The sequence below is a fragment of the Ochotona princeps genome, chromosome 9 (assembly GCF_030435755.1).
Source record: "Ochotona princeps isolate mOchPri1 chromosome 9, mOchPri1.hap1, whole genome shotgun sequence".
Lineage (NCBI taxonomy): Eukaryota > Metazoa > Chordata > Mammalia > Lagomorpha > Ochotonidae > Ochotona > Ochotona princeps.
Window position 1 is genome coordinate 25,558,361 of NC_080840.1, and position 26,971 is coordinate 25,585,331.

The 26,971-nt window shown below is 38.0% G+C and overlaps 1 long non-coding RNA gene across 1 annotated transcript in view; it reads right to left on the minus strand.

The window, feature by feature from the left end:
- The window catches only part of LOC131481086 (uncharacterized), a 71,763-nt gene extending 57,811 nt beyond the window's left edge, over positions 1-13,952 (minus strand). The window contains exon 1 of the long non-coding RNA XR_009246021.1: positions 13,884-13,952. This is a non-coding gene — a long non-coding RNA (uncharacterized LOC131481086). The remainder of the gene's footprint in view (positions 1-13,883) is intronic.
- Positions 13,953-26,971: the final 13,019 nt, after the last annotated feature.

Sequence of the window (26,971 nt, forward strand, 5' to 3'; positions counted from 1 at the left end):
TCTTTTTCTAGCTGCTGTAGTTAAGTATCCTAGTAAGGACTTTCAAATTCCTTCTTAAGATTCTTAGTGTTTGAGCCTGGTATAATTGCCTAGCAACTAAATTCTTGCCTTGTATGCACCAGGATTCCATATAGGTGCTGGTTCATGTCCAGACTGCTCCACTTCCCATCTAGCTCCCTGCTTGTGGCCTGGGAAAGCAGTGGAGGATGGTCCCAAACCTTAAGATCCTGCATCCATGTGGAAGACTTGTAACAAGCTCCTGGTTCCTGGTTTCGGATTAGCTCAGCTTTGGCCATTGTGACCATTTGGGGAGTGAATCAGTGAATATCAGACCTTTCTTTCAGTTTCTGCAGGGATTCCTGTTATTCAACATTTTCATTCTCTGGGCTTTGCTATCACAATCTAAATACATAGAAGTCAAAGGTATTTAAGAATGATCTAAAAGAGCATTCAGTTAGACCTGAAAGTTGTTTAAGTACTCATCTATGCAGGAGAGAGGCCCAATTAAGGAGAAATGATACAGCTGAAAGAGTGCATCACGATTGGCCAGTGAAACACTGGCTACCTAGTTCAATTTGAGATGCATTTTTATAATCACTAAGAAAGTATTGGAGTAGTAAAGCTGGTCCACAATATTTTTGAATAGACCTATCCTGAATCTATTTTTCTCTTAATGGAAAAGTCATTCATGATGGGTAACACCAATGTTCTAAAAGGAAACACTAATGAGAGAGACAATTTAGGACTGAATCCACATTTACATGTATACGTAACTCAATTTTCAAGTAAACATGGCAACATTAATTTATCCTGTAATTGAATGTTAATTTTTTGAGCCATTTATAGCCAGTATTTGGGACATCTCTTTATTACTTTTTTAAGGTTAGTTTTGTTTTATGAGCATCTAGGGATAGTCCAAGAAAGAACTGAAACAAACCAACTCTGTACTTTTTTCTGCCTGACACTTGGCACATAAACTTGTCTCCTATAAAGGCAAGTGGTTAGAAGACATGCTTAGAAGCTACAAAATACGGGGGAAGTAAAGCAAAAGAAGGCTTGGAGAAGTAGAGTTCAGGAGAGGGTTTCTCATTTGCCTTGCTCTGCGTTGACACACTAAAGGTGAATTGGAGGGCAGGTTGGTGGATTGACCTGCCCTTGCCCATGCTCTCAAGTCTACTTCAAATGGCAGGTGACACTTGTATTTTCCTACCAATAATCAAAGAACCAAGAGAAGAACAAGTGCCCCTGGGATGAACAAATAAGAGACTTGTATGGAAGAGGTCTAACTGCAAATCTAGAAAGTATTTCAATATCTCTGACATTCAATCTCATTCAATATAAAATGGGTACACTGGTGCATTTTTAGTAATCTTTTCCCATGCATCTTATCTGCCTGGAGGCCTTCCAGGTTTTGTGTCATTGGGATCAAAGACACAAAGTTGTGAAAAGAATGGCTCCTTTGTTGGCAACGCTGCAAGGAGTTTCCAGCTGTATGGCAAGGCCTGGTAAATGTCACTCCAGCCACTTCAATGCAGTTTCATGGACACTCAGCTACCACCGAAATCTGTTGATGCATTGTTGCTTGCCCTTGTGAGATGGGTTCTGTAACTGACATGAGCTTAGGAACTAATGCCATTAACAATGTCTTGGTGAGTGAGCCTTTAACAATTTATGCTGTCTAGGTGGCTCGCATGACTCTTTGGCTGGAGGAGCTTAAGGATGTTGGTACTAACATTGTAAAACATGCTTTCAAACTAATTAAGGGATTGTTAAACCTGTGATTGTAGTGGGGATTTATGTTGAAAGATTTTTGTTTCTGATCTTTATGTTTTTCCCTTTGTGATATATCTTCTCCTTTTAATGATTAAGATAAAAAGAGAAATGTATTAGGAATGTATTACTGATTAATTTGTGCTGCCAGCTGAGGAATTCATGGTTGTAAGATAAGAGTGGATAATGGCCTGCCTTGAAATAAAATGATTTGCAGAATTATCTTAGGAAACACCCACTTGATCATGAAAGTCTGTGTGAAAACTTGTGAGTTTTTCTGTGTAAAGGCAACAGTTTTCTTTCATGGTCAATTATGATAAAAAAAATATAATGGTCCATCTTTCTCACCAACTCCATACATGCTTCCTCAAGCTCTGAACTCAGATGGAGCTGGTCTTCGGCAAAATAAGATCTGGGTTGGCTTTTAATGATAATATTTAATACAAATTTACAGGGTAAACATTAACATAGCATACTTGTTATTTGTGTCACTTTACATGGGAATCTTTTCAATCAAGTGTACAGTGAAAGGTTCAAAGATGAGAATCTCTAAACTTAATCCATTAAACATATCAAGAGCATCTGATCCATCAGCTTGCTTTTGGGTCCTCAAAATATATTTGGTTGTTCCAGAAGTTCATTCAGACCCAAAGGCTACTCATAGCTGAATAAACTCCATAACAACACAGTATTAGATATTTATTTGATGCTAAATATAATGCTAAACTGTGTGCATATGATTTTTTTCCTGTACAGATAGGCTAGAACACAAAATTTATTCTCTTACAAATATTTAAACAATAAGCAGCTCCAAAATTAGACCTAAGATTGCACTTCTAACCTCCTCTATGGGAAGGAGGGATGCACTCAGATAAAACAAGAATGGATTGTGATACACCAGAGTGCCTAAATGTAACATAACACTGGGAAACAAATTCAAGTTAAACCAAAATAAAGTTGACTGCAAGATGAAACTGGCTTGATGATTTCAAGTTTAGGGCTCTTTGGAAATCATAACATTCTAAAGATTTCCAGTTTTTAGCATTGATCTCACCAACAGTGATAAAAGTTAGACAGAGTTGAGGTCAAAAACTATGTGAGTCATTGCTTCAAGTTCCATTTCAAATCAGAGAGAAGAAAAGGGAAAAGGTCTGCCTCTAGTTAAGGCTAGCAAATAGAAGAATCATACTCTTTTTGGTAAAACTCATCAGAATCACAGTAGGACACCTGCTCTCAGTCACAGCACTGGGGCCTTTTGGCAGTGATAAAAGGTTATAAATGATAAGGCCATTTCTAGTCCAAATGGCAGCAACACAGAACAACCCAGCTGTTACTGAGAATTTTCATGGTTGTGGGTTGTACTGGATATCATGAAAAACATCCCAAGTACCTAGTTAGACAAAATATCCATTTGTAATAATTTTCCTAGAAGCGAAATAAAAGCAGAATTTCATGTCCTGACATACCACATATATATGTATACATACATATTCATGAAAACATACAAATTACATGCAATTTGGAGGATAAACAAATTTAATGGGCTAAACGGCTAAAATTTTTGTCCAGCAAAGCTTTCTATCAGCTACATAAATGACTGCATAAAAGCACATTTCTTGTGGTCATAAGATTCCAAGAAAAGTTCAACATATTCAATATAATTGATATACACATGACTTATCCTGCACACCTGTACCAATGCATACTGTGGTTCATAAGCCCTCGCCTCATAGTCTCATGCTGTCTTCCAAAGTTTCTCCTGTGCTAACCTCTGGCTGTGCATCAGAGTTCAACTGTTCAAGGTCTTTTGGGAATTTCCACCTGTTGCCTGGCAAATATCATGATCTTTACATCCTGAAATTGTGCACACTGTCCTCCAGTCTTAGTGCTCCCATTCCCTATTCTGGAGATATATATATATATACACACACACACACACACACACACACGTCTCTTTCAGTTTTCCCCCTTTAAGAGGAATCTAATTGGTCTCAATTTTTATTTCTTTATTACAATCATTATTCTTCAATGACCTTTGAGGTTGAACTGCATTATTAATCTTTTTGCCATTTCCTTAGTGCAGATTCCTACAGCTTCAATTTTGGCTCTTGTAAAATTGCTTAAGATCCTGAATATATACTTATAATAGGCTATTGTGTTTCTGCATGAATAGTTGATGACTGATAGTACACATCACACGCATAAAGAGAAACACAGTCTTCAAGGCCTGGGAGCTGGCATAGCATATTCATCTGGGTCTTACTCTCAGTAGCAGTAGGCTGGGCACTTGTGGCCAGGTGATATTCTCCTTTGAACACAAACCATCTCAGAGAATGCCAAAGGACAAAAATAAGACAAGTCTATAGTCATGTCTGGCGCAAGACCAACAGCAAGAACCTAAAGGAACAGCAGAGAAGATGCAGTAACCTCCTCTCTGGTTCACAGGAAGGACCAATTCAGTATTAACTTTAGACTAACCCTGCTATGCTCGCTCATATCTGCACAAGACCAAACTCAGGATTACCTCTACTTCCTGAACAACCCAGAGGAAATGCACACTTCAGTAAGCTCTCACCAAAACCAACCCCAAAAGTTATAATGCTTTAGATTTTATATAGGATATACAGAAGCTATTCCTTAGATACATCCAAAATGCTCTTAAATGCAAAACTTTTTGACTACAGCTCTGACATCATAAACGGTAACTCAAAGCACAGGTGTACTAAAAATATCATATAACAGTAACTCCAGGCTATGAGTATAAGGTGTTTATGAATTTCACGTTTTCATTTTGGTCTTACCTCCACAATTCTCATTTTCTATCTGCAGATACTCTAAAACCCTCCAAACCACATTACCTGAAACACTTGTTGCCTGAAGCATTTCAGACAAGGGGCGCTCAGTTGTGACAGCTCCCTGACAGCACTTCACCCCAACCACTGAAACGCCCTCAGGTCTCCCACTGGGTGTGCTTCTCTAGCGCCAGCAGGACAGTAAACTCAACATTCTACATATGCATTTCTGGTGGGTTTTTCATTTATCTGAAGATTCCTATATCAATTGAAAGTGCCTTCAACTACAAATAATAGACGATTTACATTGGATCAAATTTTTACTATATTATAAGAATCCAGGAATGTGGTTATTATCATAGATTCTCCATTAAAATATTACTGGAGGTAACACTGCTCTTGTTTCTGCACTCATTCTCTCTCTCTCTCTCTCTCTCTCTCTCTCCTCTCCCTCCTTTTCATTATGATGATCATCTCATGTGTGCTACCACAGTTTTGGAAATCTCTTCAGAATTCCAGGAGCAAAAGGTTTTCTTAAGAGTCATTTTAAAAGATACTCTCCCCAGAAGATTTTCCATCATATCACATTAGTTGGAATTAGATATATTGCCTGCTCTCAGAACACTCAATGGACAAAGGGAATGAGAATAAGATTAGCAATTCTAATTTAGAGCTCAGTAAAAGATCTATCATCTAAAACCATGGGGTCTCCCTAATGGGATAAAAAAATCTGTTAAAAAAACAAATGATGCCTTTTTACTTGATATTTTGGTGAGGAAAATAACTTTGAGTGATGTGACCAGCGCCAAATGGCTTTTCCTTGTTTTATTATTTTTTAATCTCATTTTCACTGAGTTAGAATACCTAGAAAAAGATCCTTTAACATTTATACCTCCTATAAAGCAACTATTAAATTAGGAAACATACATTAAGCACATTTATGCTTTTGGGCAATGGTTTTAGTACATCCAAGAAATGACTCTTTCCTTTGCATGAGATAAACAGCAAATTCTCAAAAGAAAGATCATAGGTTGAAAGTTGACTCATACTATCAAATCATGTGCAGAACAGCTGCTGCTGCATTAGAAGATGGAAGTTTCTCAGGTTCTTCTCAGAAACCTCTCTATCAGAAGTACAACTCCCATCTGAAATTTATTTTTCAACACAAAAACACAACTTGTTTCTTGGAACAGTCCAGCTCTTGTGACTTTGGCCTACTCGAGGACTTTTCACATGCCTTCTTATCTCACTCACATCCTTTCTGATAATCCCAAACATGTTCCTGTACTTCTAAAGTGTTTCCTTTGAAATATCTAACAAATACGTGTCCTTTAAATAAACTCCCCATCTTTAAAAAAAGATTTGTGGGCTTATTTTAAGTGGGAAAATCCTAAGTTCCATTCTCTCCAGTGTAACTGACTTTCAGTAAGCTGAGGTGGTGATAATACAAAATATTTGAGAGAATTCCAAGACGGTTGAATAAGGAGAAGGTATGTTGTCTTTGGGAGAATTTTGCAGAAGGAAAACAGAGGAAGTACCTTCCTGGGGGACAGTTGGAGAGAAGTTTGCAGTGGAAATTCTACAGGAGGTGGACAGATAGTGTGTAGTAGTGTGGACAGTGCAGGGAGTTGAGAGATCCTTGGCTAGCCCTGTGGCTGGGGCTGGAGGAGACATTGGCTTCTGGGAACAGTGTGGGAGCAGGCTTTCACAGCCAGTGTCACTGACAGAATTGCCTGAGGGGGATGTTGCAGACCACACTGGCTTTGGCCACAGCCTGGGGTGATAGAATGTTAGGGTACCAGCATACCATAGTTAGGAAAAAAAACATCTTATTTTTCCCATTCTCATACAATAGTGACTGGTGCCTAGCAGGGAAGCAACACATTCTGGGTGCCAAGAAAAGGCTGAGAAAGCATAAGCACATGGGCATGCAATTGGGGGATGCTATCAGGGGGATAAATCCACATTCCCCACTGATTTTGCATCAGCTTTTCAGGCAAAGCAGAGCTTGGCCTGGCTGGGCTAGGCACACATTTAGCAATGTGAGAGACACACATCCATCCATTCTGACAGGCTCCAGGGTTCAACCTGCCAAGGCAGAAAACCCAGAGGCAGCTGGCTCAGGGAATGCCCCTGCTTTCTCTCACCTTTGGACAGGACCATGGGTCAGACTATACCCTCTGCACCCCAAAACTGTGGGAGCCTTGTGTACTAAGACTGTGGGAATTCTGTGACTTCATAATAGGGCATGGCATGTAGCTTGGCCTCTGGGACATCATTGTGTCTGATATCAGAGGCCAAGAGAACCCTGAATGCCCAGGGAGGATCTGTGCAAGGTTCTGTGCTCACACTGAGAGCCACAGAGATCCATGTGTTGGTGTGGGGTAGGGAAGGGAGGGAGAGGGTTGTGGCCACTGAGGAGTAATTCCAGGCATCCATCACCTTAGGAGAGAGGATGTCATTATATGTGAGTATACTCTCCCTGCTGCTGACAGTAAAGGAGATATATCATGCCCACCTTGTTTTTGTTCAACAGTAGAACAAAGCAAGGGCTATGAAATATCCTTGAGAGAAATGCCAGATTACCTTTGGAGGATTCTTAATTATACTACCAGCTGATTTTTCATCAGAAATTTTATAGGCTAGGAGAGAATGGAGAGACATAGACATAGACCAAGTCCCCAAAGAAATGAACTGCCTATTCAGAATACTGTATCCTGCAGGGCTCTCATTTACAACTGAAGGTGAAATAAAAATTTCCCCAAACAGAAATTGAAAGTGCTTGTTACCACTCATCCAGCCTTGCTAATGATGCTTAAGAACATGCTACATACAGAGAATTATAATCATCCTAATGAAACAATGAAAAGGCAAAAACATTCCTAGTGCATGTTCAAAGAAAACACGAAGCAAATAGTAGGAATATTTATGAAAAAATTGTGGAGGGCATGGCATGGTAGCCTAGCAGTTAAAGTCCTCACCTTGCACACGCTGGGATATGGGCACCAGCTCTAATGCCAGTGGCTCCGCCTCCTATCCAAAAATATACAAGAAGGAAAGAGAACTCTAAGTGAATATCCATAAAGAAGTATTTGCAAAACTTATTATTTGCTTATTTTGGTAAATGTATACTGATATGTTTGTAGATAAATGTGTATGTTGATCAAGTTAACAGCTTACTCTCTAAATGATGTGAAATTATGTATGTGTGTCTCTCTGTGTGTATTAGTGAATGTATAACTCAAGGGTGCGCCAAGAAGTTCCCAGAAAACAAAATTAAATATAAGGTTGTTCTGGTTCAAAAATCTTGGAATCCACACACATGGAGACTTCAAAAAAGATCATGGGAATGCATACTATAAAATAATTATTCATGGCTTCAAAATTTTTTAACAAAGTAAACTTATTTTAGTTCCATTTTGCACATTTAAAAAGCATCCTCATTAAATATATATTATAGAATACTTTCATTCCCACATATGCTTGAAAAATATATTAAAATGTTAGATGCAGCAAATCTGGGATAATAATAGATGAAAATTAATATTGATGTTATTGTTTTCATGTAATTCTGAATTTTTCTAAAATGCAAACCTTAAAAATTACTGTGGCTGTTCTATAGAGACAGATGTAGAACAAAAAATGTGATGCAAAGAATCTAAAAATAGAAGCTGATGTAACTTCAAGGAGAAATAACAGCAGCCAGATATAAATACACTCAAGGCACAAGGTGGGAGCCGAAATGCCAGGACCTGGTACTCACAAGAGGTACAGTAGACTGCCTGGGTGTGCAGCAGCAGCAACTCAATGAATGGACAGTGTCACTGCAGATATGGGGGAGGCAGATACAGTGGAGACATGGAGAAGGAAATTGGCAGACAAGAGGACATCACGAGACTATTTGCACATATCAGATGTAGGATAGAACTTAACATTCAGGTGCATATACACACACAATTAACTCAGGGCAGGAATTTGTGCTTGTAAAACTCCCCGGGGTGTTGCCAGAGGTCACATAGTATGTAACGCCACAGATTCAGATGAAATTCCCTACAATACATACAAAAAGGAGACTAATAAACTTTAAGGAACTACAATATTTCAGAACAGACAGAACCTGCCATGTAACAGAGATTAAAATTTATGACACGTTTTTCAGAAAACTTCAGAATTGCAAGAGAGCGATACCAAAATGTTAACGCAAATGTGAAGCCTTGTCAAGAGAGGACCCGCTGTAACAGCTCAGGTCTCAGGATCAGGAACCCAGTAGTTTGGAAAGAGGAAGGAGGATTCAGAGAGAAGAGTGGCTTCATCTCTCTACAGCTGCAGTCTGTGCCAGGTGGCCTCTTGTCTGAGGGTCCAGGGCTCAGCGGAGCTCTGGCACCTTTTTCCAACTCATGAGCCTTCTTCATACCTGTCAGTCTCAGTGTTTCCAAATATTTTCAGCTCCTATGTGATTCAAAATTCTGCAAGGACTTCCTGTATTTCATCAAGCAAACATCCACATAAGGAAGTCTCAAGTTTCCAGCTGAGAGCGCCATCTGTTTCCTACTGGGACCACCCAAAGGATATAATCAAGCTGAGCAGGGAGACATGCCACAACATGGGCAAAATGAAGGCAACTTTACCCAAAACAGAAGAGACACCTATGCCCCCACACAGATACACTGGGGTGCTTTACATACTTTCCTTTACTGTCAAGGTTGTGTCTAATTTAATACGAATATATGTGAGAATTCTGTGCTTTCCTAGAGACTAAATGCCATGTGCCTATAATTGTGAAATTATTGCCTATTTGAAATTTTGTAAGAGTTATTGATTTAAATATCAGGACTGAGACTTATTGGGAAGAAATTCATGGTTTGAAAACTCAGGCTGCTATAATTGTCTACTTTTCAATTGCATTGTAAGTCAAATTTGGCAAATCATAATTTCCCTTCAGAAATGTCTGTGTTGATGCAGGTGTGTGACGTGGTAGACAAAGATTTTCTTCCATAGAAATTAGACACTGCTACTGACAAAGCTCTGTGGATTTTCTCAGTTTAGTATATAAATAAGGAACAAGTTACAGACACTTTTATTTACAAAGTGACAAGCTGAATGGGAAAACAAGAAAAAGACCAGGAAAGCACCCCCAGGAGGGATCTGGGAGATGGGGTGCCTCTTGGAAGGAGAGAGGGAGACATGGCAGGATTATGGGAAATATCCTGGGTTTTTAAGGGTGCTAGGACTCCTATTTGGATGGGAACCAATGGGGAGGGTGTTCCCCATTAGGGAATGGCTGGACAATTCCTGTGATGCCCACTTGAAAAGTGTGATTTCCTGGCCACATGGGGAGGCATAAATGGTGGCCTTCCCAGTAAGCAGCAGGTTTCCCTTCTCACTGAGGCGTCAGACCTCTCACTGAGTGTTTCTATTTACTACTACAGTATGCAGTACGTGCAAACGAGGGGCAATGAGATGGTGCCCTTTCCACGACGGCTCCTGGATCTAACACAAGAGTTCTTGTGGGCTTGGACACCTCTGATCTGTATTTTCACCTGAAAATTTTTATTATTTTTCATTGCAAAGTCAGATATACAGAGAGGAAGAAACAGAGAAAGATCTTCTGTCTGCTGATTCACTCCCCAAGTGGCAGCAACGGCCAGAGTTGAGCCAATCCGAAGCCAGGAGGCAGGAGTCTGCTCTGGGTCTCCCATGCAGGTGCAGGGTCCCAAGGCTTTGGCCTGTCCTCCACTGCTTTCCCAGGTCACAAGCATGGAGTTGGATGGAAAGTGGAACAGCTGGGACATGAACCATTGCCCATATGGGATCCTGGCACATGCAAGGCAAGGACTTTAGCCACTAGGCTACCACACTGGGCCCTATTTTCACTTTCTCAAGTTAAGCATCATGATTTTATTTCTGCATTTATAACATTTTGAAATTGATTTTCATGTAATGAAGGAATCAAATTTCGTCTTCATAATTAACTAAATTTTGTAGTAGTTTAAGAAAATCTTGTTTACTTATGTTTAATACCAAGGATCTTAAAAAAGATCAGAGAAAGAGTAGGAGGGAGAAGGAAGGAGAGATATCAAGAAGGGAAAAGAGAGGGAGGGGATAGGAAGAGGGGGGAAAGAAGGGAGGAGAGAGAAGAAGAAGGAGAGAAAAAGGCAAGGATCTGTTAATTCAGTCCCCAAAAGGCCATAACAACTACAGCCAGACCAAACCAAAGCCAGGAGTGAGGAACTTCATCCAGGTCTCCCAAGCGGATGGTGGGGACCTAAGCACTTAGAATATCATCTGATGCATTCCAGGTGTGCATGAGCTGGAAGCTGGCTGGACCTGAGTGGCTGGGACTCACAGTGGTATGGCAATATGGTGTACTGGGATCACATGACGCCGCTTCACTTTCTGTTCCACAACACCAACTCTTGCAGCTTTCTGAAACAGTCCTGATTCCTTTTGATTTTACAAACCTTTTGTATTGTTGTTTTTGTGAATTATATGTTACACGTTTTCCATTAAATGTCACTTTTACACATTAAAGTACTGATTTAATATGTTTTAAGATGTCATGATACAGTTAAACAGCAGAATGATGGACTTGTGACTGCTGCTGAAGGACTGCGCTTTTGTAATAACACGGGGGAAAGTGTCCCTGAGCTTATGAAACTGTATCCTTACAACAAAACAAGCTCTAGCTGGATCGAAATTTGAAATATAGAAGTGAACTTGCAAGTCATAGAAGAAAGCATGAGACAAAATGTGTATAATTATATTTGAGGGATGTAACTCAAAATTGACAGAAAACATCATTACTATACAAGAAAAGAATGAGTGGTCTGATAGCATATCTATGTCAAATTTCCATAACTATCTATTTATTCAAAGAAATTTCAAAAACAAAATAATTTTAAAAGGAATGAAATCCTGTCATTTTCAGCAAAATGCATGGAACTGGTAAGTATCATATTGAGCAAATAAGGTAGACATGAAAGACAGATACCACATGTGCTTCTGTGTATGTGGAGGCCATAAATCAAAAAAGTCAAAACATACTCAATTGGACCACAGAATGGCGACTACTTGAGTCTAGCATGGGTGGCAGTGCTAGGAATTTTGGCTGTGTGGTTAGGGAAATAGAGGGAGCTTGGATAATAGGAACCATACTAGAATGAGATTGAAGGAATAATTTCCTACGTTAACTATGAACTAAAAGTGACACAGTGGAGCCACTTTAGTTCATAATGATTTAGTATGTATTTTATGAAAAAACATAAAAAGTGAGCTCTACTCTTCTACTCATAGAGTAACGAAAAATAAGAGGAAATGTTGATTTCTGAGATGCATACATTATACACATATCCTGAAACCTCACAGTGCAGCCCAAAATTATCAACAATTACCGTTAATTAATTTTTTAAATGTGAAACAAAAAATAATTTTGCCTCATTGTTTATAAAGGACTTGACAATCTACATTGATGAAAGCTCTCAACTATTTTCTAGGAGAGGAATACTAGAGTCAATCTCCCATCAGTACTGAGTGACTACTGTATAGATTACCATCTCCAGTACAATCTCCAGGAGCTTAGAAAATTTGTTGTGGTTCACAAGACTCAACTTCATACTCATTAATAAATGACTATCTTCCTATTCAAAGTTATTGCTTGAAGAAGACAAATTGCAAAGTCAGAGAAATAATTGTAGAAACGAATTTATGCAACATAGAAATCAGCTAGAATTGTCAGAAAAATAGTATCTCCATCAATAAATAAGACAGTGGATAAGCCATTCACAGAAAAGGGGATGAGGATAGTTTATAAAACAAGATGATTTATTTAATAACAAAGTATATTGTTTATTTGATGTTATTTTCCTCCTATGAAATAGAAAGAGACAATTTAATAGAAATTTTATTGCTCAAGTTCTTCAATAGATACATATAACTGGCTTAGGGTTGATTAGATAGACTGCCATTTTCATGTTTAATTATGAAATAAGTTGTTGAGAACTGATCTATTTCAAAGCAGAGAAGACACAGAACTAATTCCATTATATACTGCAGACTATGGAAGCTATCTATGCATGTCTGTATCTACGCAGGTTCTAATCCGTTATCAGCTCTTCTTATAAAGTCAAAAGTAAATCTAAAATAAAACATAATAACATAATGATCATGGCTATCTCTATAATGGGGAACAGGAAAATTATAGAAAGAAGAATTATTTTAGTATGTACCATTTGACATTTAAAATAATTTTTTACCATTTTATACTTAATTTATTTATTCAAAATTAAGTAAATTTGATCTTTTAAAATAAGATCAGGGTAATTTATCACATGAGATTATCTTTTTGTTACGTTTTTTGCTTTGGACTTTCTAGGCAGATGTTAAAATCATGTACAAATGATCTTTTTGCCTCCTTATATTCAATAACATTTAAATAAACGTATTTATTTTAAAATATTTCTGAAATCTCTAACATACAAATGTCATATATTAGGGTGTACTGATAATACTGTACAAATGATACATTTAAAAGCAAAACTCAACACAATATTCAAGTTGAATATTGTGGAAAATTGAATTAAAATGTTTTATGATTCAAAAATACCTTTTCAATCCATCCATAGTTTGTTCATATTAGCATTTCCCATGAACTTTAAACTGCTTCCCTACTGAAAACCAATTTTATTTATTTGTATGAAACAGCTATTTTTAAAAATCTCACTATGGGACTGTCATTTGATTCTAAAACTATTGAATTTGTTTTTAAATGCTCAATTTTATAAAATGAGATGTAGCCTTTGTTGAAATCATAAATGGTTTCATTATTTTCATTCATTTGTGTAACAAATTACATTCATGTTTTTCTTATATTTGAAACAACATTAATTTATTGACTTATTTTCACTATATTGTGAAACAGAACAACTTAATGTCATGTTTTATTTCAAAGTGTTTAAATTTTAAGATCCTGAATTAACTTTATTCATCAGTAAGAGTGCCTGGTAGAATTAAATTAAGAATATTCTCTTATTAACAAAATGGGTGAAACTCAACTAAGTTCATTTATATTTCTTCTTGAATAATTTATAATTTTAAGGCCATAGATTCTATGCTGCATATTGCTTTAGAAACATTCCATAGTATTTTCTACAAAGTATCAGATGTATATCCAAAATGATCTCTGGTATATCTAAGAACATATTGGAACAATATTTGCTTTTTAATTTTAATAATTATTTAAGAGACCCAATGGGGATGGGGGGGGAGAGAAAGGGAGAGAGAGAGAGATTGACTGATTCATACACTGGTTCATTCCCCAAATACCTGTCACTGCTGGGACTAGGCCAGGCTGCATTTGAGGGTCAGGTACACCACCCAGGTCTCCCAGGTGTGCCACAGAGACTCAAGTGCTACTTCCCAGTTTCCATAGTAGCAGGAAGCTGGAGACAAAAGGCAGAGCCAAGACTCAAGCCAAGGTATTCTGATATGAGAGACAGGCGTCCTACTTTTTTGACTAAATCCCTGCTTCCAGGATAGTATTTTTAACTGTTCTATCATTTTTATTCAACCACTTATAATACATTCAAACTTTATTGCTTTACGATATCCCATGCATACATTTTTCCTTTTAAATTTAAAGTAATCTTTATGACCAACTGTAAATTTAATTATTACAAATATCATGTTTTTGTCAAGAAAGGAGTGATAGTGCTTTGGTGGCCAAATATTAAATAAAATAATCTTGTCAGATACAGAATTCACATTTTGATTGTTTGTGTATCAATAATAATTTGTACACTGAATTGCTTAAAGCCTGAAAGAATACATGGAGTATGTTGTTGCATCATAAAGAAATTTCTCATATTTTCACAAACAAGCACTGATACATGTGAGAATAATATTGTGCACATCAAAGGATGCATTTCTTTTATGGTGAAAAATTTTTTTCCTAGATGTTTGTACCAGCAAGATCTAGGAGGCAGGGCCAGTCTAGCAACAATGACATCCTAGCAACAAATTGCAGTATCTAAGTGACCATTTTTCATCTAAACAAACCAGGCAAGAATCCTGGGAGAAATGAGATATTCAGTCTTGTACAAAAAATAAGACAAATCTGCAATATCTTATTATGCTAGATAGCCATGAAAGAATCAAACATTAAAGAGGGTCCTGTCAAAAAGATACAAGAGTCAATTTGGAGAAAATTTCATTAGCCAACTAAGAGATATTATGGTATCAATAAGGTAAACATTGCAAGCACCAATCAAACATATTTAAATCTATGGGTTACAGAGTTTCTCTCCCAGTCTCTCTCTCTCCCCCCCCCCACACACACACTCACACACTTACACATAATTGTAAACCTTGGAAAAAGTTAGGAACTCAAGTACAGTAGGATTCCATTACTGTTCATTCCACATTTGTGAGTTCAACTGACTGCTGATGTATTTGTATTGATTATGCATAGATCATCTTTACTTACAATTATTCCCTGTGCAACAGATGATTTCATCTATTTACATAGTATTTACATTGTATTATAGTATTCATAATGTAGGGACAAGTTAAAGTATATGGAAGAATCAGCATTATATATGCAAACACTACACTGTTTTATATAAGGGATTCAAGTAAATGCAGATTTTGGTGTCTGCGGGTTCTAATCTGGTAGCTCCAAGGTTTTGAGACTGAGGAACTCTATGTGACTGTGTGCAGGGGCTTACTGCATATTCCCCAGCTACACACACCTCTCATTGGAGCCACCGGTGCCATATAGGACAACTGTTTCTGGGAAGTTGTGTCACCTTGCACTTGTGAGAGCTCATTTCATTCAAACTTATGGTGTGGTGGGCTTTTACTTCCTATCTCTTGTTCACACACAGCTCAGAAGCCCCTGAGTTAACTTCCCTGTGGACCCCACCACAATGAGGCATCTCAATTGATGGATTAATGTAAATGCTCTTGTCATGTGTTCTTCTGGCATACTGTCGTAAGACATGGCCATGATAATGTGCCAGCCTATCAAACAATTCATTGTTCTAATATACTGATTCCAAATAAACAATCTCCACCAAGCCTTTCAAAAAGGCTCTGCTTGCTTGGCCCCGGGCCGCCATGCGGCCCGGGTGCGAGGGTCCCTGCCACGATTCCAGCCTAACACAGCCAAGCTTTCCACCACCTGCGCAGGTACATGGGGTGCGAGGCTCTCGGGCAGCTTTCCGATTTGCCGGGGTCCTGGTCTGATGGCCTCCTTCTGGGCGGGAAGGTTGTCCCAGGACCCTGAGAAGCGGGTTGGGAACGCCTCTGAGCCGCCATGCCAGGGGCTGGAGTGTGGGAGGAGCTAGCTAGCACGATCCAGGCGGGGGCCCAAGCAGCTTGGCCCCGGGCCGCCATGCGGCCCGGGTGCGAGGGTCCCTGCCACGATTCCAGCCTAACACAGCCAAGCTTTCCACCACCTGCGCAGGTACATGGGGTGCGAGGCTCTCGGGCGGCCAGTGCGCCATTTGGCGCCAGGCTTCGCCTGCTGGCCGCCCGGCCAGGAAGTTCTGGAATTTGGTTTCTCTGATATGCTGCATGAGACGCTCCGTGCTGAACCCACAGTACTCTGAGAATATGTATTAGTCCTTAAGCTTTTCAAAGGCATTTAATCTTCCTCTGAAGAACCTGTGGTCACTTTATAGTGCCGATCGCCAACATCAGCTCACTTAAAAGGCAAAATTCCGGGCTTTTCCAGCAGGATGCCCCATTACCTGATAGGATGAGGGATCAGCAGAGGGGTCACAGAAGGCATTACTGTGACACTGACTGGCATTCAAGAACCATACTCGGGGCTAGAATGTGTAAGGCATACGTGGAACAATGCCCTGACACTCTGACCCCATCGGACGGTTTAGAAGGGCCGGTGGAGTCTATGCAGGAGGCATGACAGTCTATAGGACGCTCTGGGCTGACCAGAGCAACCTCTGGCATAGTTAACACTGGCTGGCAACAGGCCTGGTTGGAGAGCGCGGTGGAGGCCTTGGCTGCGTGGAGCCTACTACTAAGGGGCACAGGAACTGGAGGGAGGCTGAGTTCTGGTCGGGTCACAGTTGTAATCCCTTGGCACAAATATCAATTCGGCTTTGACGCACCATGCCGGATTAGACCACAGCACAGTTTGGTGTTCTGGAGGACCAGGATAGACGTTGGACGGGCTCGGCTAGGCCTCAACCCCATCTGAGCCATATATGAGATATGCGTGGGTATGGACGAGCCGTGGCTGGGCTGAAACTCTCAACAGCAGGAACCAGAATGGATTGAAGAGCGGAGCTGGCCGAAGGACCTGCTGGAATGCGTGAAGCCCGACACCATGAAGGAGTCGGAGGGAGGAACCTGAACAGATCCTCTGACAGGACACTGACTCTACAAATAAACGCAAGAAGCATGGAGGTAAATAACCCAGAAGAGGCTTTGGAATGTGACCCACTGGAATACACTTGGCTCGGGTTGGGGCAGACCAGGCTGAGTCAGTTCACGTCATCCACTGGCAAGCCCAAGTGCTGAAACTGTGTGGGGGCCTGGCCGTGTTTGGTTGCGAAAAAAAAAAAAACAAAAAAAAAACAGTACAAAACACAAAATGCCAAGGCGAAATGGCCTGTGCTAGCAGGGAATGCAACACCCGACCAGCACTCCTCCCACTGGTTTAGGTGAGGGACAAGAGTGTGATGGGCAGAGCCGGGGAGAGATGCGATACTCATTGGTTCCAATAGAGGTCGGGGCTCAGAAGAGAACCAACCCAGGGGTTAAAACCATCAGCTGATCGGAGTGATGGACTGTGGCGGGCACTGTGCTTACTAGTAATACATGTAGGAGCCTGGACTAGGAATGCCTCAAAGTTTTTTTTAAGGGGATTCCCCTGAACAAAATGGAGGAATCAAAGCATTAATCAAAAAAAGATGGAAAATGGAGTAGATGAATCAACCACCTCAGCTTTATGCTTGCAGCGGAAAACTGGACAAGGGGAAACCCTAAGACGGACTATGTCAATCAGTGGACTCTGCACCAGCCTCATCATACCTGGACTGTTGCTGATGATATGTTGGTGCTTCTAATTGATCGAGGTGACGCTCTGCTGGCTCTGCCTACAAACCTGAGAGGGCCTCCCTAAGAGGCCGTTGAACTTGAACTGGACAAGTGGGATGCTGGACTCTGTATGGTGTAAACTTTTAATTAGGGAATCTCAACGGAACTTGAGCTGTGGTTATGCATCAAGGTGAAGGAATTCATGATGGGGGAAGGGTTTGGGGTGAAGGGGGGGGGAATCCCAGTACCTATGAAATTGTGTCATGTAATGCAATGTAATTAATGAATAAATGAATATTTAAAAAAAAAAAAAAAAAAAAAAAAGAAAAATAACCAAACTGACTTAAAGTGGGTCTACTTCTTACTCTCAAAATGTGTCCGCATTCTAAACAATGGCTGTGATAAAATATTCCTGCAAATAGACTCTTGGCACTTGGTCTAGGCTGAAATACGGATGTTTTACAGGGCAAACCAACCCTCTTCCCAATACAGGTAGCCCTTGCTTTGTGAGACTTGCTTCAGTGACAGGCAGAATTACACAGTATAAACATGCACTTTTTATTTATCGTACAAGTTAATTTGTTTCTAAGAGCTGAAGATACTAACCAGTTGACATGACACTGTAAGAAGAGAATAAAACTAGGAATTGGGTGTTCTGGGGTTTTCATTTAGACTTTGCTTTCAAGTATGCTTTGTGTTCTTGGGGAAATCAATTTTCATTAAAAGGATGTAATATGTGAAAATACTTTGTTAACACAAAAATTCTTTAAAAAACTTGGCAGGTACATTCACATAATGTAAAATGTGACAATGTAAAACCTTGAGAATAAAATAAAAATTAGATGATACTAAAAAAAAAAAAAAAAAAAAAAAAAGGCTCTGCTTTCCAATGAAAGAAATTCTATATAGCTCTTTATTCGTGATTTTGAGAACTGGCAAATGAAGGGGAAAGAGTCAAGTATTTACTCTGCCGTTATATATGAGCATAAGCTCAAGATAATGAGTAACCAAATCATGTTGAGAAACTAAGTTTCTCTTTGTAGAATTGTGACAAGAGCTGGGGTTGTCATACAATGAGTGAGTTTGCATTTCTGAGGGTCAAGTAAAAAGCCCTAATCACACACCAGGAAAGCAGGGGAGGTTGTACTTTGACTTTTGCCCCAATGTGGGAGACCCAACTAGAGTTTCAGCCCCAGATTTTGTAATCATTTGAAGACTGAACCACCAGATAAAATGCCCTTCTTTCTTTCTCTCCCCTTCTCTCTAATTCTGCATTTCAAATAAATATTTCTGAAAAATAAAGGAATGACAAAATTTGAATACCATCATTTCATAAGCTCTGACAATTAATGAGTTTGGGAATGACAACAATGATTCACTGTGTAACAAAATAAGAAATAAGAAAGTATTCCTGGATCAATAGAATCAACATCATGAATATGTCCATATTACCACAAATAATACGCAGATTCAATCAATCTGCATACTATTCAATTCAGATCAAAATCCTAACATTTTGCTTAGAGCTGGAAAAGATGGCACAAAATTTCATCCAGAAACACAAAGACCACAAATAGCCAAAACTATTTAAACAACAAAAATAAAGTAGGGCAATCACAATTCCAGACCTTAAGACACACTGCATGGCAGTAGTACACAAAACAGTCTGATACTGGTACAGAAACAGAGATCAATGATAGAATAAACACCTCAGAAGGGAACTCACACATGTACAGACAACTAATCTTTGGCAAGCGAACTGAAAATAATGAAGGGAAAAAGTCTGGTCTCTTCAACAAATACTGTCAGGATAATTGGATAGCAGACTGCAGACGTAAGAAGCAAGACTATTATCAGTCACTTCATACAAAAATGAACTCTAAATGGATTAAGGTCCTAAGTCTGCACCCAGAAACCATCAAACCTATTAGTGGAAAATATAGGAAGCACTCTGCAACATATAGACCTTGGGAAAGACATCTTAGAAAAATCACCAGAAGCCTAGGCATTCACAGTAAAAATAAGCAAACGGGACTGCATCAAAGTAGTAAGGATTGTACAGTAAAGAAAATGATCAATGAAGAAGCAAACAACAGAATGGGAGAAAATATTTGCACACTACACAAAAGATAGGAGACTAATATCCAGGATTTAAAAATAACTTCAGAAACTCAACAATAATGAAACAAACAACCCTGGGAAGAAATCGGCAAAGCAAATGAGCAAGCATTTTTCAAAAGAACAAATTCAAATGGATAACAGACATATTTAAAAACATACTACACCTGCAGACATGGATGGGGAGAAAGGTACCCTATCACACTGTTAGTGGGAGTGTAGGCTAGTGCAGCCACTATGGAAGTATATATGGAGACAGCTAAGACAACTTAAACTGAGTTACCATATGTCCCAGCTCAGATATTCCATTCCTGGGAATATATTCAAAGGAAATCTGCATAAGACAAACCTACATGCAACTCCATGTTTATAGCAGCACAATCCACAATAGCAAAGACATGGAAACTACTCAGCCATTAAAAAGAGTGAAATTTTATGATTTGCAATGAAATGGTCCAAAGTGGAAACCAGTATACTCAGTGAAATAAGCCTATCCCCCCAAAACAAATATGTTCTCTCTGATATAGGTAACCTTCATGCAAAATGCAAAAAAATACAGATATATAGGGAAACATGTATATACATACATTCTCTTAGATGAACTATATAATGGAGTTAAGTATATCAGGAAATGAAGATACATTGCAGTGGGCAACCCTACTGAATAAAAGGACTCCATGTGAAACGTTTGAATATATCTTGACAATATGATAGCAAGTTTCTATTTCCATGTATACCTACAAAGTCATGATGCACCTAAACAGCAAAATGTTGGTCTTGTAATTATCACTAAAGGTCTGTACTACTGTAATAATATGGGGAAAAATGGCAGAAGAGGGAGAGAAAGGGGAAGGAATGGGGGAATCCCTATACCAACAAAAATGACCCAAGGAAAATCATAAAAATAATTATAAAGCACACAAAAGAAAGAAAACAGAAGGTATCAAAATAATATCTGATGGAAGCACACACTGCTTTAGTAAAGGGCTCTTGCCATACTGATCTGATCAGACTTCTAGATCGACTCACCACCTTGAGGAAAATATGAGGGACAGAGGAGTACATTGAGTGACACTGTAACAACAACAGAAATGCAATCAACTAAAAACAAGATATGGGAAATTTTACAGGAAACAGTATCTATTTTACTCATTGATACTAAGAAAAAACATTTTACCTCAAATGAGATTTAAGACAGTCAATCCAATGCTATCATTAACTGCAAAATTATGAGCCAACTGGAAATGATTATATTTAACACATGAAAAAGCTGTTATTTATCTTTGAGACGTAATAATGAAATTGCATTAATACAGAATTGCTATCTTTCAGAAATACATATTGAACTAGGTGCAAAAGTATTTTGGATTTGCTTCAAATTAATTGACCAAGGATACCTGAGTGTGTAGGGATATAAATAAAATTGGTTCTGTCATGCATTGAACAATGGTTGAAATGTGGCGCCAGATAAATCAGATTTTTTAATGCTTACCTCTTTGCTTTTGAGCACATGTATAGATTTCCATGATTTTTAATATGTTATTAAAGTTCCCATGTTTTACAGCAGATATGTACAACTTGTATATCTCACATAACTGAAACTTTACTTGACAATGGATCTCATACTGTGTTTTTGTCTCAAAGTAGCAAAACAAATCAAAAACAAGGGCGGAGGAAACTTAGGAGTGTGCTGAATGGGTCTGTTTCTTGTGTTGATGGTATCATTGGCATCTGCATTTGTCTGTAATCCTCAAATCATATACATTAAATATGAAGTTATTTGTGCGAATTATATCCTAATGACCATTAAATATTTTATTTAAAGTATTTAATATAGTTATGTTTATTTGTAAATATAACAGTATTATATGTACATATGGGTAGCATTGTGGTATTTCAATACATGTATAAACATGCAATGATCAGATTAATCAGCATACTCATTCTCCTCAAACATCACTTGTGGGAATATTCAGAATCCTATCAGTGATTTTCAGGTACACATTATTGTCAATCAATGATCCTGATGTGTTGTAGATCCTCATGAGCTGCTCTTCCCACTCGGGTGAGCCCTTGAACTCATCAACCACGTTTCATTCCCTCTTCCATTTCCGGCCTCTTGTAAACAATATTCTATTTGCTACTTACATGGCATCAACACTTTTTGCCATCTTTGTCATCTTTTTGCTATTAAGTTTTAAATTTTCAATGATGATTAACGTGGTTGATCAATGTACTATCTAACAGGGCTTATCAACCTGACAGATTGACAGTGAGTTCAGTGGTTCAGACCTGTTTCTGACAGCCTGAGATTTTGATAAAGGATCCACAGACTGTCACCATAGCAACCTCTCCTTGGAAAACAGTAGTTTGTTTTTCACAGTTTTCTGCTTTCTTGAATTTCTCCTTACTGTTTTGTGGCTCCTCCATTTCTCTTATGCTATGGTTAATTCTAGTGTCTTGGCATCAGCTTTGGTTCTAACACGGGACTGAGTTCTTTAACCTCATAAGCTGAAGAACCTGCAAATACCTTCCCCCATTCTATTTCTGTGGAAAATGCTATTGGTATTTTGATAGGTGTTTCTCTGAATTGGTAGACTAATTTGAGTAGTATGGACCCTTAAAACGATTAGTTCTTCAAATTCATGACCGTGGGATGAATTTCCACTTATTAGTGGTATCTTCCATTTCCCTGTTTCAGCTTGTTCCAAGATATTTTTCAGTTTTTGCAGCTGTTATTGTAAATGGTGGCTTTTCTTATTTCATTCCCATCTGATTTGTTACTAGAGTGTTGAAATGCTATCGTTTTTTGCAAGCAAATCTTTTATCTTGTATTTTTACTGAATTATTTGTCAGTTCCTACATTTGGTAGAAATTTTAGTATGTATATATACTTAGGCTCATGTGAACTGAAAATAAGGACAATTCCACTTCACGCTTTCCACGTCTGAGGAAATAAAATTTAATTTAAAAGATTCTGTTGACATAGAATTTTGTTTTGTTTTTCTTTGTGGCCTAAAGTAGAGTCTATCTAGAGAATATTTCACACCCTAATGAGAAGAGTGCACATTCTGTAGCCTGGGGGAAGTACTCCACAGTTGTTTAATCCATTTGGTTCTGTAGCACAGTCCAACTCTGGTGTATCATCATTAATTTCAGTCTGGATGACCTGCCCATTGACAAGTGGGTTGTTGGAGATAAATTTTACTTTTGTGGACTTTCTACTTTCCATTAGATTAGTATTTGATTTATATACTTAGGTGGTCCAGCAGTGTGTGTGTGTGTGTGTGTGTGTGTGTGTGTGTGTGTATCCAGCAGTGTGTATATGTGGACACATTGCTGGACCACCCAAGAGTATATATACACACACATTTACAATGACTATATACACCTTCAGAATTGAATGTTCTATCATACTTAATGTGTGTCAAAAGTGAGTTTCTTGTAAAACCATACAACTAAGTCTTAGTTCTCATCTAGCCAGCCTGTCCACATCTTTGAATTGGTGAATTTGATCCACTTGCATTCAGCATTATTATTTAGAGGCAATTACCTACTTTTGTCATTCTTTCTGTTGTTTTCTGGTGTCTTGTATATCTGCTTACTTTCTTCCTCTCTTGCTGTTAATCTTTGTAATTTGATGACTGTGCAGTAATATTATATTTTTTCCCCTTTCTCTTTTGTCTCTCCTCTAGTCAAGAGTTTACAGTTTTGTGGACTTTCGTAAAGTTGCTTATTGTACTACTACTTCTAGGATATTTTAAAACAAATAAAGGAATAAAAAAATCATCTTAAGTTTGTACCGACATTTTCCATTCAAATTGAAGATGAGAGGTTTTGTGTTACTAACCATTCCTTTTCTCTCCTTTCTCCCAGGTAAGGAATTTACGACTCAGTGTAACGATTCACTTCATTTATCTCAAACATCTCAGGACAACAGCAGCACCACCTAAATAATACAGCCATGGAAAAATGCTTGTCTTTTCCTTTGCTTATATCCCACTAAGGATATACAATAAAATGTATGAGTTTTAAAATAATTTGAAATTGTTAATCTCTGCTTATGCAGCCAATCAGTTAAACAACCGGGTTCCTTTAATCTCCTTTTCATTTTTAGATGACTTATAATTCTTACATAAATTTTAATAATCATGTGCCATATTAAATGGTATCAAGGTAAAAATTGGCAAAATAAGTTAAATTAAAATAATTTTAGCTTTTTTCCTTAATTTTAGTCTCTTCTGATAGCCCTTAAGAAAAAGACCTCTGAAGTTTGTCCATTTAATGAACTAAAATATGCATGTATACCATGCGGTTTATTATATGATTATATGTCTGTTTCTGCATGTATATCAATATTAATTCATTACCTTCATCAGATAAATGATACTTTATCATACAGGCTTTATTCACTTTGCTATTTGCTTATAATACCATTTTGTATACTTTTTATTTTATATCCATATTGATCTCCAGAACATGGCTATAAATTATTATTATTATTATTATTATTATTTTATCTCAGGCATTTTTGCTCTGTTCATAATGTGTGTCCTTCATGAATTTTCCCAAGTCCATCATGCTTCCACTAGAGTGTCTCCCAACCATGTAGAAGACTGTCATTTAGTTGTGGGTTCATTCCTGTATCCTGGGGCTCTAATGTAGGTACATTGAGGATTAGATCTACATTGTTTATGGGCAGTACCAATAGCAGTAATAAAGGGGACATTGACCATCTCAGGTGATTGTAAACAATCAGCCTCTTACGGATAGTCGATTAAGCAATTACGTTACAAGTTCCTGTTACATAAGGTTCAGGTAAGTATGAAGTGACATAGAGTCAGATTCACATATAATTTCTCTAGATTTGATATCATATTACCTTATGTTACAGCAAACATATACTATCTGACCTTTTGGGATTAGGCCTCTCAAATGTTTTTAGGGTTAAAGCTTTTAAAGTTTGTTTTCAAAAGCACTGCATAACTTCATTGTGCATTTTCCCCTAGAAAATAAGAATCTAATTTTGAAACTATTTAACTATTATGGCCAGTGATCTAATTATTATTGCTACCTAATAATCCACCTTAATAAAACCTAGCAGCTCAAAGTGTTGGGAATCAGCTTTTTAAATCATATTTTGCAATTGAGTCAATGTTTAACTGCAACTCTTATTTCTGATACAGACAGGTTCAGCTGATGTGGCTGAGAAGCACTTTGAAGATCAATTCCTAACAAAATTCATTTACATGGCTGACAAACTGGAGTTGATGTCATGCCAGCATCTGATGACTGAGGGCCTCGGGTTTTGTTGTTGTTGTTGTGGAAAAGTATAATCAGTTAAAAGCTACCCCCGAGAGGTGTGTGTGTGTGGGAGGGTGTAGGGGTGCATTAAAAGCATGGTTCCTGGTACTTCATCATTTTGGAGTCAGGTGTTTTAAAGAGGCAACTAAGTTAAAATGAGGCAGACCATAATCCAGGTTGACTGATGTTCTTGTAACAGAGGTTCAATTATAGGTACTCAGAGAAACAACATAATAACACGAGGGGGAAGTTAGCCATGTGTAAGTGAAAGAGAAGAGCATCAGAAGAAAACAGCCCTGCAAACAACTTAATCTTGTATGTTCAGCCTCCAGAACTGAAAAATAAGTCTGCTGTTTGAACCACTAATTTGTCGTACTTGTCAGTGACAGTGCTATATGACCAATTTAGATAGAACAAAGCAAAAATTCATCAGGATCATAACAAAATGCAGTGACTCAGAGAATCTGAAATGAAACTGTCCCCTAATTCCATATTGTGATCATATCATTAAGTAACACCACATTCTTTAGGAAGTATATCTTCTGACAGTCTGAAGGACTAAGTTGCATTTTTCTATAATAAATGTTTAAAGTTTTGATCTACTAAGACTTCTTCCACAAAATTAATTTTCAGTTGGACTTTGGGGAGGAAGCCACACCAATCCATTGAAAAACATCAAAACTCTAAGGTTTCTTCCCCCCCCCCCAAAAGTATATATGTAAACACATTTTCAGGAAATTATAGATTTCTTTTATACTCCATGGTTCCCAAGATTGTATGAGAGTTATTATTTAAAAGTTCACAAAGTTACAAGAGGATAACTGTATAACGTAATCCTATATGATAAAATTATATCATGGAATAAATTTTAAATCATGTGTTGATATACAGGTAGTAAACTGTAACAACACTTGATCTTCTCACCTATTCTACTGTACAGTAATCCCAGGATTGGAGGAGGAATTCTTCAGACTCATGTTGAGAGGCTTGCATCATTTGGATTCATGCTCTAAAGCTTACTTACTTAAAGAAAAACGTAAAAGAAGAGAAGACAGCCAACAATAATGAAAACTCTAGGCAATAAACTAGGTTCTTGTTTACTACAATGCAATCCAACACTTCATGTAGGAAAGGGGCAAATAAAACTCCCAGGGAGAAATGGAAGAATTTCATTTCTGACAAGTATGAAGAGAAGGCGTTTTAGTATTCTACAGGTACAGTTCCAAGACAATCACACATCTTTGTTCTCCTGCCTGCCCCAACTCCTCCCAACACCCTCTCCCCATTCCCTCCATGCACAGGCACAACTTTAATCTACTCTACATTCTTGGCTTCAATTTCCATTAATCATAGCAATCAACAAGTAAAAAGTAAAAAGACCACAAGACTACATTTCAACTGGGATATAGATGTGGGCTAAAAACAATGTTGCTTTAAATATTTTATTCTTAATCCTTATAGGTATCTCCAAGATAGATGTTATTCTTTCCCTTTTACAGAGGAAATCAAGATTTTAAAAACTAGGCATCTGATACTAAAATATGCAAATAGTAGATGCTCTATGGTAACAAAACCTGGATACAGTTTTTTTTTTCTGTAAAGGTAGTGTGATAACTTATTTAATTGAACAATTACTATGTTACTCCAAAAACTAACACTGTATAATTTTTGGCTTTTCATCTTCATAAGTGAATACTCTGAGTACAGTATTATTTTTATTTAACAGATGAGTGCACTGGAACCAATGAAGCCACTTGACTAAAAGGATGCAGAACTGAGTTTAAATATTGAAAAACTGAAAACTCTGATGTCTTCTAAAAAATTCTGTAGTGTCTTGTAAGTAATTACCTGAATTTATTTAAAATGCTTTCACATATACATAGCAAGAACTTCTACAGAGCACAGAATTAAGCAAGCAGCTTACTCTC